We start from the raw sequence: 17153 nt of genomic DNA, 5'->3' as shown, positions 1-17153 counted from the left end.
GATGGTCTCTTTCATCTGCCCTTTTTCTTACCCTCCAACATGGAGCTAAAATTCAAAGTATTTTTTTTTTTACCCCCAAGGGAATTTTTTCTTCAGATCAAAACTCTGAAGTTCTAAGCAAGGATAATTAATGAGCTAGTAACAAATGGAATTTTGGCTTTTCTAAGATTATTAAACATAACTTACGGAATTTCTGGTAGTCTTAAAGGTTGAAAATAAAAAATGATATCAGCTGCAGAAGATCCTAGGATACATTGCTGTGATATTTCAAAAGGAAAAAAAGAAACGTTTTATTAGTAGGAAATGGTTTTGAGCACATATATAAAAAAGAGCAAATAAGAGCACATTGTTGTATCAAAGCCTGGTTTATTCCACAGGTTTTGTATGTTTTGCATATAGACATGCCAATTCTTAATTCACACTGAACAAAACTCCTTTAATAATAAAGTTCTATGTGGCCACAATTTAGTGCCTTAAACATGTTATTGCTCCAAGTCTGTTCATGATCATAAAAGGAAAATATTTCAGACTCCAGCAGACTGTGTCTGTCTAGACTGGTTTCAAAAATGATATTGCATTATTTGATAATCAAAGTTATAATATATCAACTTAGGGGCAGCTCCTTTTGAAATAGAGATTTATTTGCACTGGGTCTTGAAGTCAAAAAGGCATCAATTCTGAAATTCAGTTTACTTGTATGTAACTAAACTGCTGTACCAAAAACCAGGTTTTTGTTGACATTTCTGAATGGTTTTTTTTTTTTTTTAAAGATTTTACTTATTTATTCGACAGAGAAAGAGAGATCATAAGTAGGCAGAGAGAGAGGGGGAAGCAAGCTCCCCGCTGAGCAGAGAGCCTGATTCCAGGCTCAATCCCACGACCCTGATGCCAGGCTCAATCCCAGGACCCTGAGATCATGACCTGAGCCAAAGTCAGAGGCTTTAACCCACTGAGCTACCCAGTTGCCCCTCTGAATGGTATTTTGTTTTGTGTTTATTAGGTGAAAATGTTTGTTTCCCTGCACAAGACTCATTTTTCTCGTAGCGGCCAGCTGACTGTCTTCCCATTCATCCATTCATAATACATTTACTGAGCATCTTATGCAAAAAAAATTAACAGGAGAGAATGTTGAGTGGGAGATCAAGGAAAGTATCTTTAAGTAAAAGACATTAAAGTTCACGACTGAAGCATTAGAGATAGCTTCTCATCTGTGTAAGGCTGGATGTATGGTATCTAAGGTCACATCTACAATTCTGCGTGTACATGAGTAATAATCTCCTCTATTTGGCTCTACCATGTTTGTTTGTGGGCTTAATTTTTCAGTTTGAGGATTTTATAGGTTTTCTCTGCTGGGTATTTCCCCCCCCACTTTTTCCATCTGTTTTTTATTTTAGTACTCCCATTCCTACACTCCATCCTTGCTCCATGACAAAAGCAGTTGGATTTAGGAGATTAATGTCAAATGTGTTGTTCTTCTATTGGTTCTTAATAAACATGTGATTATGGCCTGGGCACTTAACCTCTTTCAGCCAAGTTTCCTCATCTTGAAAAGAAGGATAGTTGTGCATTGTAATCACTAGAAGGTGATGAATGTTTCAGCATTAAATGTAGTAATACATGTAAGGGGCCTCTGAAAAGTGTAACATAGATTGGAAATATAATATGTTGTGGTATAATCACCCCAGGACAGGCTGACACTATTAGAGGAGATATAAACCCTGTGGATATATTGCTCTCTAAAATCAGTTTAAAGTATTTTGTTTTTTTTTTTTAGGGAAATGAATAAATTAATGGAAGTAAAAGATGTTTTTGTATAAGGTGTTGTTTACTGTTCCTAATACATGGTGTTGCCCTGAAATATACCTTGTCATTTTGGGAACATTAACAGGGATTAAATATGGGATAGCATTAAATGAAAATCCCCTTCCAGGTTTTTTATTATCTGAGATTATTTTTCCTGAGAAAATTATTTCAGAGTAGATTGGATTTCTAAATTAAAAAGCTGTCACTATGTAATGATCAGAATGATACCTTATACCTTTTTAAAAGGAAATAGCCAACCACAGAAGTCCATATAAAGATGTATATATTTTAATAGCAAGATAGCAGAATCAATTTATATGACTCACAAAAAGAGATTAATTAAATGTACTATGATATATCCACTTAGTGGAATGCTTTGCAACATTTGAAACATTGATATAAACTTTACATATATTGACCTGGAAAAGAGCTGTAATATTTTACTGAATAAGAAAGATGAGTCACACAACATGACCTACTTTTATAATAAAACATACTGATAGATACAAGGTAGAAAGGTCTGGAATCTTGTATATAAACATATATTTAGTTCAGTCTTCTAATAATTTTTGATATTTTTTCATTTTTAAGTATCTTTATGTCTAGAATTTTAAAAATGAACAAATACTACTTTTTTTTTAATCTGACAAAGCAATAAAGCTACTTTCAGTTTTTCTACAAATCAGTTAGGGTAATTTGAGTTACGTTGCCTAAATGGAGTTACTATTCCAAAGACCAGTAAGATAATGATATTCAAGACTAGGTTTTTAGCTATATCCATTTCTGCTATTTTTAAGCTTTTCACCTATAAACTTCCATTTTTTTAAATAAATCTGACAACATTTCCTATGACCTAACCTTTTGACACCTTAAGAATAGTGTTTCTTGCCCACAAAATTATTATTCTAATGAAGAGCTAAATATTTTAAGAGGATATACATGCAGTAAAAAATGTTAATCATCAATCTTCTCTATGGGGACTCGATTCCTAGTTGAAGCATTAAGTTACAAACAGGTGTGGAAAAGAAGGCAGAATTTAGACTTCAGTGTCTTTAGATTAAAGTACTCCTTCCCTTTAATTCCTTCTAACTGCCTTAAGGCCAGGGAAGCAAAGGCAAGAGAGAATGGGGCAAAGTAATTTCATTTTTAGATCTGGGCACCTTGGCTGACTTTGACTAAACCTTGGTTCTTTGTCTGGTTACAGTGCTTTTGTACACCATTCCTTTCTTTTAAATGACAAAACCATAACACTGATTTTGGGGGAAAAATTTAAAGAAAGTATTAGATTAGAAAAGTGCTTTTTTCCCCAAGGCTTAGAAAATCTGTTCAGTTATTTTTAATATCATGTTTGTAGAATAACCTATGTGACCATGTCTTCCAGATTAACCATTTTGTTTGCTCATGCTGGAAAGGCATTTGGCCCTTAGATCCTATGTCTTCTAACTTTGGGAACCACATTCATTGAAAAATATAAACTTTTCATTTTGTTATCTAGACTTTAGGGTGGGCAACTGCTGCTTTTGCTTGCCTTAAGAATATGGAATTTTATAAAAAAAATAAAGTATCACAAAATAAAGTCTCCGTTATTCATTGAGATAAGGCTTGGGAATAATTTGCATATCTTAAAGTTATAAGTAGCAGGCTTCTTGAGTATTCTGTAAAGAATGCCATTTATCTGCCTTTACGATGTCTCTGAAGTACTGGCAGCTGGTAATAGAATTTTTCAGTTAAAGAGGATTAAAAAAAGTAAGTCTCATAATTTTAAACACTGTGTTTAATGGCTACTTTCACAAGATCGAAATCTGGACTGTATAATGAGGTTTTACATCACATTTAAAATCCACATTTGGTTATTAAATTGATTGGTAATCATTTTAATAGTCAGGTAAGATAGTTTTACACCAAGGTCTTTTGCACATGATAGTATAGTGTAGTGGACTGTTGGCTTTGGGAATCAGGAAGTTAGATTCATAATACTTTTGAATTCCTAACACCCTGAGTTTTTTGAATAACTTTTTGGTAGTTTGTGGCTACATGACAGAGATTCCGACCCTTTTTTATATTTACATAGTAAATTCTTTTTTAGTTCCTGTACTTATAATCTTTTTATCTAACTTACATTGCCTTGAACTGTTTATTATGGGTGAGTATTGGTAACAGATTTACAATAAATAACATTGATACAAATAATAATCTGAAATTCAGTAGTAATTGAGATTTGATATTAATCATTAGACACAAAATTTAAATGTAACAAATAATTGAAACCTGTTGCCCAGAGCTGAGCACTAGAAGTTATTTCATTCATTCATGATTACTTGGCAGATCCAGAGTGATTTCTATTCATTGAAAGATTTCACATTGGAAGAACTTCCTCTTCCTCTAAAACTAAATTTACAGACTTGAGGTCAAGTCTTTTTTAATCATGGTCCAACTACTTTTTAAAATTTACACAGTTCTTCCTTAGTAATATGTTATTGCGTCAAAGGAACAAGTATTAAGGAATCACAGTAGAAGGTTATTTAGCTAAGGAGCTGATCACAGTTGGTAAGGGTCTTCAGTGAGGCCATCAGTAATTACCTCACACAACGCCTAATATAATTTTAAAAGTATTCTTTTCTGTTACCTATGCTTTCATGTTTTCTTCGCAAGCAAGTGACAAACGGTCCCTTGAACATATTGAAACTGATTGACTTTTGCTCCTATGATAACCGCAGCGACCATTGACCTGAGAGCTAAAACTTAGCCTTCACAGAAATTGCACAGAAGAACTGAAAAATTTTCAGGTTCTACATTTCCATCTTTTCTTTGTTTACTTTTTTTTTCTTTGCTTTTTTCCTTTTTGCGTCAGCTGCCTCAGGTTCTAATGCTTTTTGTGAGATTTGCCCTGGCTTGTACTCTCAGCTCTGCTGATCACAAATAGTGTCACTCCCTGGCCTAGGAAATGGGAGTTGCTGTCCTGTCTGTTTGCAGCTAACTTCCCAAAATGGTAGCGACTCTTTCTTCAATTCTCCCAAGTGCAATAGAGATCAGACCCGAATGGTTCAGACTTTACTGGTAAGATAAAGAAAAAAAAAACAACAAAAACAAAAGGAAAAAGAAACACCTGGTAATTTACCAATGTTAAAGAAATCTTCAATCTCAAAGGCTTGCATTTGTCCTCAGGGACTTCTAGAGTCTTTCCTCTTTCTAAATACCTGGGACACCTTACTCTCTACCAACTGGAGTACTTCTAGCACCTCACTGCCTCTAACTTCTGGCCGGCTTTTGAGAGGGACATGCTTAGAGTCCTGAATATTTTGTGACGTTGAAGTGATTGATAGGGTTCAGGTGTGTCCTCCAGAGCATCTTTCTCCCTTTAGTCTCCCTGCTCTGTAACCATACCTGTTTGCATCCAGTCATGAGACTGGGGTATTGTCCCCAGTATATAATTGAACCCAATACACTGTGGGCTGTTAATCTTCGATAAAATAACCTGTGTATTTCAGTGTCTCTTTCTGTGGCCTCTCAGTTAGTGTGAGATGATGCTTACAGACTTAAACTCCACATCTCCTGCAAGCACCTGCTTGAACAAGCAATATTTTTCTGTCACAGAGCATTCTCCAGAAGGATCAGCTCACCATAACATTATAACACGTGTACAGAGTACTAACTCATTTAAAGGGAATAACCAAAGTCCTTAATCACCGAGACTATTTACTTCCCTTCTGATGTGTCTGCATCAGGTTATTCCACTGCTTGTGAGTCTTCCATAAGGAAGGATGGGCAGTTGCTTGCTCTTTATTAACCTCACCAAACCTAAAAGGGCCGAAGTCCACACCCATAAGTACAGAAAATTGTATGGCAAATTTAAATGAACGCTTAATGCCTACTCTTTTCCAAGGCATCTCACTGCATACCATTTTTCAGCTACGTGGGAATGACGGATCCAGAGATGTATCTTTTATCTGTCTGAAAGTATGCAGAGTTTAAAGAGTTATTCATCAGTTTTTGACTACCAAAGAAATTGGAAGTTTATATTTAAAAAGAAAAATTTTGGTTTAATTGCTATGGAAATTTTAGAAATCCATTACTGGTTACTCTTCATTAAAGTTTGGCTGTCTAAGTAACTGGGAGAGATGTAGCTACAGTTTCAGCATTGGTACATCCATTTATTGTATTGTGCAATGGAAGAATTCGCCTTAAAAGAATTGTATTTTCCTTGAAGCATAGAAACAGATGGTGAAATTGTGTTATATTACAGTGGGGTGGGGTGGGATATCAAATGGGAAAAAGTATTAGCATATGTGAATTAGCAAAGATATTGTTCATGCTTCCTTTTCCTTCCTTTCCTCGCTTACTCCCCCTTTTCATCTCATTTAAACTATCCTTCCCCTCTTCTCTTTATTTTTTTGTGTACTTTATCCTTTAGTTAATCTTTCTATAATAACTTAATGATATTACTATCCAAAATATGTATTTGTGAGATGTTTGACTATAGGGAGTTGGGTATTGTTTCTGGCAATGAAAGAAGAATTAGTTAATCTTACAGAGAAAGAAAGAAATATGACCCTGGCTTTGTTTGGTAAAATGCTTTATCCAGCTGGATTGCCTCACATAAAAAGACCACATTATAACAGAAGATTTTAGCATCCACACTGATAAAATCAACCTTTTCTTTAAAAAAAAAAATTGTTGATTTATCTAAGTAAAAATATAGAATGTTTGTCAACAAAAGGGAGAAAAGATCTATATGGTTTTAGTTCCCATCTCAGGGATCCTGCTGAGTTTTTAAGTCATATATATATAGACTAAGGGGTAGATGTGTCTATATCTTATAATTTGTTTCTTGTTGGTCAGAACATTATTTTCTTAATCTTGAGGAAAGGTATTTTCTAGAATATATAATGTTTATCTGTACTTTGTCTCAGTTTTCTGGACTTTGCACTCAGGTTGCCGACGGATCCATTGACTCATTCCTCATGTATTTATGTTTTCCCCGAGCAGCCGTGTTCCACAGCCACACTTAGCAAATTCCAGTGTTAGTGTCTTGTTCGGTGCCGTGCTGTGCCACTTGGTGAACTCTCTGGTCCAGGGGTGGTGAAGCAGGACAGTCCTTCATTATTGTAAACAAAGGAAACCCGTGCGTTTTCTAACCTCACTTTTAATCTATTGCTTTAGTCAGGGCCTTAAAGGAACCCAACTGGGAACCTGGCATTATGTGAAAAATTATTAAGGATTTTGTGAAATGCTTTGTTCTTTTGGTGCTCTCTCTGCATTCCAGTTAACTCGGATTCATTTTATATAGTAGCGAAGAAGAATAGAGAGGAGGCTAGTCCCTCTTAGGAAATTTTAAAAAATTCACTTGCTTTTACTTGACAGCTTTGACTTCGGCTTTTGCTTTATTTTCCTTTGTCCCGTTTCTTTTTTTCTCCAACTCATGCGTAGGAGAACTGCAGAAGAGTGTTCAATTCCCTCAGAACCCTTTAAAAAATGAAATGAGATCTTAAATATATTAGAATACTTTGATTTATTCTGCTGTAAAATTAATCCTCTTTGTGGTCAACCATTTCACAGTTTCTTGGCATGGGGATATATAGTGTATTTTTTAAAATACCATTATTTGAAACTTGATTTATCTTTTTGGCACAGATATTTGAACCCATAGAATATTTCATATGGATTGTAATGCCAGATTCATGTCATCCTCTGAAAACAATGAGGTTTGTTTTTTGGTTAGAGTATGGAGTCACTTGTTTAGTGTTGTCCCCCACCCCCCAACAATTAAGATTTTCACTTTGTCATGAAAGCTAGTTAGCATCGGCAGTGAGATTTTTAAAGCATGTTTGTGACAGTCTTTTTCTTTTGGAAGTATAATTTAAAAGTTCTTTTCTAGAATATCTTAGAACATTTGGATGGTGACAGAAGTCACTAAATGAGAGAAGATAAATGCAGTCTGATACTTCAAGATGTTATCCATATAATTAAGGCAAATTGGTGAACTATATATGATCACCCAGTGAATTGGGAAACTATGCAAAGAGTTAAATATAATAATTCAGTCTGACATGAATTTCTCCCTCTTTTGTATATCCGGATAAACTTCGTGGATGGTCGTAAATTTTATGTAAATTCATCATATGCTTTTTCTTTAAAATTCTGATAGGAAAGAGAAAAGTCGGCTTTCCACAGTGTTTTATAAATATCTCAGGATTAATTCCATTTGCTCAGCCTGGCTTGATTTGGATAGTATACCTACTCTAATTCATTTGTATGACAGTGACGGTGGCACATATTAATTGTTGGATGTCTAGATGGGCATAAGACTAATTTCCCACTGGTAGGAAATTTGGGGTACTCTTTAGAAAAGATAATGCATGCTGGGAGAAAACCTTGCTCTGTGCTTTTTAGCTGCAATGTTCCTCCCCTCACCAAAGGACATTTTTTATCTTGGTCCCAAAGTTACCCTTATTTCACCAAATAAATACTTCTCTTTGATTGACACATTTAGGAGCTTTTGCTCTACACACCAGGAGACCAAGCTAGCAGTGGCCAGAAAGAAAAGAACACCTGCTTACTTATTAAGAATTCCGAAATAAGGGGTTACTATGATGGTTTGGCCTTGGAACTGATCATCAAGGGTCTATCTCTTTTCAACATCTTTGGTGTGTAGTTTTGTTAACTCTAGGTAGTAAGATGGTTTTCGGATACTTGGCATCAGGTCCTGACATAACAGCATTCAAAGACAAGAATATGGGAGTGCCTGGGTGGCTCAGTGTGTTAAGCCTCTGCCTTCGGCTCAGGTCATCACCTCAGGGTCCTGGGATCAAGCCCCTCATCGGGCTCTCTGCTCAGCAGGAAGCCTGCTTCCCCCTCTCCCCTTGCCTCCTCTCTGCCTACTTGTGATCTCTCTATCAAATAAATAAATAAAATCTTAAAAAAAAAAAAAGACAAGAATATGGTAGGTTGAACAAATATTCTTCTGAATTCACCCAGCAAACTCCCTTTCTATATCATTAGCTAGAACGAGGATATGTAATGATTCCTATCTGTAGGATAGACAAGTAAATAAATATCAAGATTCCCAATACCTATGGTAGGGACTGTGCCCTGTAGAATGTGACGGAGATCATCTGGGTGGCCAGTCTCTCTAGCTAGTGCTGAAAGTAAGAGACAGCTCCTTTTGTTTGGTTAGAGGCATGGAAGCAAGGGTCCAGGCCCGTACTGAAGACTTAGTATTGAGATCCACATTTTTAAGTTTAGATCTTGTTCCTTTCCAATGGTTCTGAATTTTTAGGAGCGTGCCATTTTAATAAAAAGATTTTATATAATAAAAGCTGATTATGTTAAAATTGTTACACTTGCATGTTTCTTCAATCAGTTCACTGATCATGAAATTGGGCTGGGTCAAAATTAATAAATAATGCAAAAATTAAAGTAAGATTATACTTATATATGTATACATACACTCCTAGAATATTATATATACCTAGAGATGTGTACATACTCTCACTTATTATGGAAATATAAATTTCTGTGATTAGCCTAACTGAGGAATTCTAGTGATTTAAAATGACCTCATCATATTTTTCTTTCATTTCCTGCTTTTCAAGCTTTTCTCCTTTCATGGGCTTAAATGGGCACCCCTGTCTTTATTCAAATTACATGATTGGAGTAGTCTATTAGCAAGAAATACTACAGATATATTTTCACCCATAGAAATATTAACATCTTCTCAAAGAAATGTTTACTTACATTTCACACCACATTTCTTTTTTTCTCACTTTGTGTCTATTAAGATACTTACCATTGTGTCAGACTTAAGTAATTATGACGTAGATAATTTTGTTTTGTTGGTTGCTTCAAACATTAGAAGACTTAACACGCTGGATAGTAAATTATAGGGATATGCATTATGGCAATAATTATCTTTATGGCATAGCCAAAATTTATATTATAGTAAGGTATCCATTTAGAGATAAGTTCTAACATAATATTTTTTTTCTCATGCTATTGGAATCAGAACTTCTAAATCAGTTTTTTCAAATAAGGTAAATATTTAGATAATGATATATCAAAGATTCTCTCCATGACTGTTGTTTTTGTTCAAATTAGATGAATTAAAAAGAAAAAAAAGAATAAAGGCAAATTACATAATCTCAATATAATGTTAGGAGATATTAATAGGGTACTGAAGCCAGAATGTCTGGGCTAATAACTCAGCTAACTACTTATGAGCTCGTGACTGTGGTTCACTTACTTTAGCTCTTTGTTCCTTACTTTTCTCTAAAATGGCCGTTATGAAGATTAAATGAAATTATCCATGTAAGCACTTAGCATAGTACTTAAAGTATTGTAAGCACTTAGTAACTGTTACCTCCTGTCATTATTGCTTAATTTGTAAAACTTATAGAAGTGATACTTAAAATTATATTTTGATAAATGGAAAGTAAACAAAATATATCTCCCTTATAGTTACCAAAGTATTGTGGGTCTTCAGAACATGTCCATTAAGTAGTAGATCTACTTATAAAAAGATTTGAATACTCATTAAGCTTCATAATTGTATATGATCATCAAATTATATTGATTATTACTACATTTAAAAAAATATTTATTTACTAATGACAGAGTGAGAGAACGTGCACACATTGGGGGGAAGGGCAGATGAAAAATACAGTCTCAAGCAGACTCCCCCAACGAGTGTGGAGCCTAACATGGGTCTCGATCCCATGAGCCTGAGATCATGACCTGAGCTGAAATCAAGTCAGTCACTTAACTGACTGAGCCACCCAGGCACCCCTGATTATTACCACGTTTCTATGTACCCAACCTGATCAGCCACAACTTTTGTAATTTTTACAAAGTTTATCTGTTATTAAATTAGCATAAGTAACCTCTTGGAGTTGTCATTCATATGTTATTAGAACACAGTTAGTTTGGCTAATACAGATTTAAATAGTTAATTATGTAATTCAGGATTCTGGTATAGAGCGTTGTCATATTGAAAGTTTAATGTATCGATATATTTTGTCTCTTTATGTCTTTATCTGTTTATGCACACACATACACATACACAATGTTAGGGAATATAGGACTGTATTTATGTTATTTTTAATCCTTGTATGTGATTTTATTTACCATGAGCTGGGCCTTGAGCAGGTTGACCATTGATTAATTTCACGTTTCGCTCGTTGTAACTCTGTGGGATGTGATTATGGTTTTAGCTCCAGAAGTTATGTTTCTATATATAAATAATAAAACATATTATAAATACAACATATTATAAATGAAAAGTTTAATAAATGAATGAGCTTTAAAAAATGTGAATGCTTGATTTTTTAAGAATGGACTGCTACTTTTCCTTTAAGTCCCTGAAGGCCACTAGGGAAAATACTGATCGTGATTAAAGAAGTTAGAAGTGGTGAAATAAAGATCATTGCCCATACCATTTTATTTCTTTGTAATAGGAACTGTGCTTTACTGATTTTGAATTTGAAAGACCTAGAATTTCATCTGAATTAATAAGTGTGTATGTGTGTGTATTTGAGAAAATGAATGAGTGGTTTAATACTGAGGCCAAACAATAATCTTCTCATGGAAGATGCTTCTGTGTCCTAAGACCATTTTCAGTATATGTAAAAAAAAAAAAAAATGACTACTATTGAGACAGGAATTGAAAATGGAGACATAATGAGAATAATATAATGACCATTTTCAGATTATTGAGGAGAAGACTTTGTTTCTTTCACATCAAATCTGCATTTTTTATGGTAGTTTTTTATGTTTCGGACTGTGATAGTTTTGGCTAGTTGAAAATAGACGAGGGCACCTGGGTTGCGCAGTCGGTGAGGCAGCCAACTCAATTTTGGCTCAGGTCATGATCTTAGGGTCCTGAGATCAAGCCCGCTTGGGCTCCAGGCTTAGTCTGCTTGTCCTTCTCCCCACTCTGCCCTTCTCCCTCATTCTCAAATAAATAAATAAGTAAATAAAATCTTAAAAGAAAGAAAGAAAGAGAAAATAGACTGCTTTTCCTTGTTGAAAGCATCAGTTTTAAGCTCTCATGTGGGAAAAAAAGAGGCAGTTCTAATTACCATTAATTTTTAAATCCTGCAACTCAAAGGGGAGGAGCAAATACTGCACCTGTCAGAGAAGAGTAGATGACAGGGGACCGTTTTCTTTAGTGTCTGTTGACTGGGATAAAGTTTGGTCGGGTGAGAAGAATAGAGACATAGTTAGCACTGAAGACAGCATGAACTCAGGAAATAAACCGATGTAATTTACACGGAGGCCAAAATCGCTTCATAATTAAAATAACCTTAAAGCTTACTGAAATACACTCATTTTTCATTATGCCAAAGTATACAGTATCATCCTGGGAAGAAAAGTCGTTTGTTTATGTCAGTGAAAAAGTCTTCTAAATTTGATGACAAAAAATACAATAATGTGAAACAGTCTCTGGGAGTTTGGGGCTGTAGTTATAAGACTAGTGGCATTTCACTGTGGCTTATCTGGAAGGCATCGCTAACCACTAATACTTGGGAATCAAATTATTGTTTAACTAGATAGCAGGCATACACATGTTTGCAATGATCTTTTGTTTATATAAAAACGTGCCTCTGTGTGTTTGTGTCAATGTGTATCCATAATTTGAACATTAAAAGCTATAAACTTGAATTTCAAGGTAGCCTGCAACGTACTCCATTCATGACTATGCTGTACATCCAATGCGTGGTGGTGTTGGAGTGAGGAGCACAAATGACAGAGGGTCCACCTGGGGGCTTCCCTTTGTTGGCACCAAAGTAGGAGATCAAGTCAAAGAGAAAGTTCCGAAACCTGGAAGGTAGCTGGAAGGCAGGAAAACATCTAGGTTAGAGAGGTGAGGGGTTTTGAAGGCTTTTGCCTATTCTCTTTAATGCCTTTTCTCAAAAAGGTCCACTATCTTCAGATGGTACCACTGGAAAGGCGAATAGAACCTTCTTAACCAACAAACCAAAAAGCATTTTAACAAAATATGTACCTAAATGGCTTGACTATATCTTCTGATCTGTAATTTCCCACGACCACCCGTCTAACTTGAGGCTCCTGTAGAACAGTACGCAGGACTTCACAGGCTAGTCGGGTGAGCCACTTGCTTGGCTTCCTCTGTCTCCATCCCGTCTACATAGCTCGTTATCAGAAGCTGAACACTTGCCTCAGCAGAGCAGCCGTGAACAGGAAACAGTTGAGGAGCTGCTGAGACACATTGTGTAGCAGCTGGAGGTTTGGGGAAGTAGAAGGTACCAAAGTCAAGCCCAAGTGCTGGTTATATTGAGGGGAAAAGAGCCATGGAGCAGACTCCTCAGAAGGCAGACTCTGATAACTAGAGTGGAGAGAATAGTTGTGTTCCCTTTTCTCTGTTGTCCTTTAAACCATTGGTACCACAGCACTGTGAGAGAGGTTTGCATAAAACACAATTTCTGCTAGGTGTGGATGAAATATGCTGAATAAAAGCCTTCTTGATTTCACCTGCAAAGCAGATGATTTAAAGCAGTTGCTCAGACATTTCTAAAATGGATTTATTTCCATTTCTTCACAGGGATGTTAAAACCCTGCCTTTTCCTGTAAATGAAGTATATAAAGAGCCGAGGTACTCAGAATCCAGACTTACTTGTTAGGATATACACGGTTGTGCTGAATATAGTATTATACATTATAGATGTTAATAATATATAATATGTTAATATTATACACCTTACCTATGTGTTCCATATTCCAATTATTTATTAATCAGTAATTATTAGATTCTAATAAGAATGTTCTGATTAATGTTATATTGATTGATAATCCTTGAAGAAAGTGAATAGAGAAACATTCTGTTCATCCCAAATATTACTAAATTTTAATAAGTGGATCTAATTTCAAATCTGTTAATAATTCAGATCTGGGTGGCTCTGTCGGTTATGCAGTTAAGCATCTGCCTTTGGCTCAGGTCAGGATCCCAGGGTCCTGGGATCCAGCCCTAAATTGGCTGTCTGCTCAGCAGGGAGCCTGCTTCTCTTTCTCCCTCTGCCTGTGTCGTCCTCTGCTTGTTCTCTCTCTCTCTCTGTCAAATGAATAAGTAAAAGCTTAAAAAAAAAAAAAAAAGTTCAGATTTTTTTTTTTTTAAGATTTTATTTATTTATTTGATAGAGATTACAAGTAGGCGGAGAGGCAGGTGGAGAGAGAGGAAGTGAAGCAGGCTCCTCACTGAGCAGAGAGCCCGATAAGGGGCTTGATCGCAGGACCCTGGGATCCTGACCTGAGCTAAAAGCAGAGTCTTTAACCCACTGAGCCACCCAGGTGCCCCAAGAAGTTCAGATCTAACAAGCAGCAATAAGCATTGGGGAGGGGTCACCCAATGTAGGATTAATTTTAATTCCTAGCTCTGACCTTCCTAGTCAGGTTACTAGAGCAAGTAACTAAACTTCTTTCCACCAGTTTCTCCACTTTATAGGTATGAAAATCTCTCTTGTGGTTTTTAAGAATAAAATAGGTAATGAGCATAAGAGTTTTGCACAGTGCCTGGAATACTCTGATGTATCGATTTCAAGACCTATATTATATTTGTCTTTTAGCATATCTGAAATTGGATGCATCATAATAAATTGGCTATCGGTTTAGTTGTCAACATACTGTTTTCCTTGATGATACATAAAATGTTCTACCTTATAATCAGGGGGATCTTATATTTGTTGAAATATGGTTCATAAAATTGCATATAAAATAGTATTTTGCCCTTTAATGAAAGGTGTCTGAAAATCTTACGACTGTGGGACGATATATGCCATTAATTCTCTTAGTCATCTTTCCTTTTCCGTGGAGCTAGTATTTGGTGTAATCAGGCAGCGTCTAATATTATTGCTACTTAAGTTTCAATCCAGGCCCTTCCTGTGGTTTTCAAATTAAATAAATAAATAATAAACATATGCAAGAGTGCACATATATACACTCACATATATATATATTTGATTAGTTTTTTATTAATAAAATACAGACTGCATAAACACATAGCTAATAAGAAAAGTCCTGAAGTTTTTGTAACCGAACATCAAGTTAATAATTGTTATGATTCTGCTAACTCTATTTTCATACCTCAGCAAGTTTCGAAAGCAAAGCTAGTTTAATACTGTGTGATTTGTTTTTCTGTTACTTCTGCAAGCTATGTGCTGAGGTATACTTGTGTCAGAGTGCGGCAGTGAAAGATCAGAACCAGAACACGGCAGGTTGAGAGTCACAGGAAATGAAACAGAAGGTAAAGTGACTCTTGGAAACAGAAGGTAAAGTGACTCTTGACTTCCTTTACAAATCTCTCAGGTTAACTGTTCAGTCTGGGGCGGGGAACAAAGACAAACTCAACTGCTCTTTCCTGGCAAATGCCTGCAAACCTAGCCTTGAGGGAGTTTTTGATGCCCTGGTGTGCCTTTCAGCAAATTTGTAAATTCAGCAGATATATGAAATAAAAATCAGCAGTTGGAAGTTAGTGCCTTGCTTTATATTTTGATAGATAAATTGCTTAAGGATTTAAAATCCACCCTCAGTAAAGATGATGCATACTGGATTAGAATTAAGGGATATTTTGGTCTTCTTCTACCAGAAAACCAAGATTACTTCATATCAAAATAGTGCCTTTGAGAAAGGACAAATAGCAGAAGTCTTTTTTTTTTTTTTTTTAAAGATTTTATTTATTTGACACAGAGAGAGAAATCACAAGTAGGCAGAGAAGCAGGCAGAGAGAGAGAGGAGAAAGCAGGTTCCCTGCGGAGCAGAGAGCCCGACGCGGGGCTCGATCCCAGGACCCTGGGATCATGACCTGAGTCGAAGGCAGAGGCTTTAACCCACTGAGCCACCCAGGCGCCCCAAGCAGAAGTCTTTATTGGACACTTCATTTGAAAACAAAGACTCTCATATTTCCAAAATATATTATCATTATAAGAAATCATTTTGTGTATCTTTATTTTTGAAAGTAAGTAGCTTGCTTTTCACAAAGCAAAACTTGTTGAATTATGTCTCTAAAATACTACTTTGTGAAAGTAGCCATACTCAAATATATAATTTATATGTTTATTACTTTAAAGTTACTTTAATTATATATATGCAATTACACACACATTACTATGGTATATTTAGCATACTCATGCTATTTGAAAAGTATCACCAAGGTATTTCAAAAAGGTGATATCACTTTTATAGTAGTTGGCATTCTCCCTACCTACTATAAACAATATCAAAACAGTAGATCAGTGTGTGACACTGTAATTGAGAATTGCACTATTATCCAAATCATTATTAGTTTCTTATTCATAATTATTGACCCTCTTTTTGAATCTGATGTTATCTGTTGTACTTTTTGATTGCATAGCTAACAGTTTATTTTTTAAAGCTATTTTATTTCCTGGATAAAATGGATAGTTTTGATCTCTGGGTAGCTACCTTGAAAACCATTACTGAAGATATCCCAGCGATGTTTTTTGCAAAAGGGAGTGCTTTTTTTGGTGTTCCTTTAATTGAATTGCATGCTTCCACCTAATCAATTTATCAGTTTGGCCCCGTGCCTTATATAATATATGCTAAATTGCATATTTTAAGCCTTTGTCCCTGGAATGGAAATTTTATATGTACTTTGAAAAACAGAAATACTTAAGTTAATTTTCTAATTTATTCATAATGATGATAAAAATTTGGCACATTATTCATTTTTACCTTGAATTTTTATAAAGCTTTAAGGTTAAGGTTTTATTCTTTTTTTTTTTTTTTTTTTAAGGTTTTATTTATTTATTTGACAGACAGGGATCACAAGTAGGCAGAGAGGCAGGCAGTCTAGAGAGAGAGAAGGAAGCAGGCTCCCTGCCGAGCAGAGAGCCCGAAGCGGGGCTCGATCCCAGGATCCTGGGATCATGACCTGAGCCGAAGGCAGAGGCTTTAACCCACTGAGCCACCCAGGCGCCCAGGTTAAGGTTTTATTCTAAACAGATTTTTTTCCCTTCTATTTTTCATTTGTGTCATATCCCTTTAATTGAAGATACAGGGTATCCTGGGGGAGGGAAAAGGTAGGCTTTTGAGTGTCACAAAACTCACTAAATTTCCACATGATGATGATGATGATTATTATTTACTTTGGATTACCCCATTATCTCATTTCGGATGTGGGGTATAAGGGAGGGAAAATACTTTTTCCTCTACCCTTCTGAGTTCTTAGCCGAGACTCATGTAATAAAAGACAGAATAAGAAGAGAAAAACAGACGTTTATTAAGATGTATACTTCATTTATACGTGGGAGATATGCAGGAAAAAAAGAGACCCTTTCTGAGGGGCCAATTCAGTCTTCAATACCATCTGAGTAGAGGTTAGA

At 35.6% G+C, this 17153-nt stretch overlaps 1 protein-coding gene across 13 annotated transcripts in view; it reads left to right on the top strand.

The window, feature by feature from the left end:
• ADGRL3 (adhesion G protein-coupled receptor L3) overlaps window positions 1–17153 on the top strand; it is a 793594-nt gene that overhangs the window by 81861 nt on the left and 694580 nt on the right. The window lies entirely within an intron of this gene.

Source organism: Neovison vison, chromosome 11, assembly GCF_020171115.1.
Source record: "Neovison vison isolate M4711 chromosome 11, ASM_NN_V1, whole genome shotgun sequence".
NCBI lineage: Eukaryota > Metazoa > Chordata > Mammalia > Carnivora > Mustelidae > Neogale > Neogale vison.
This window is presented reverse-complemented; position numbering and strand designations above follow the sequence as displayed.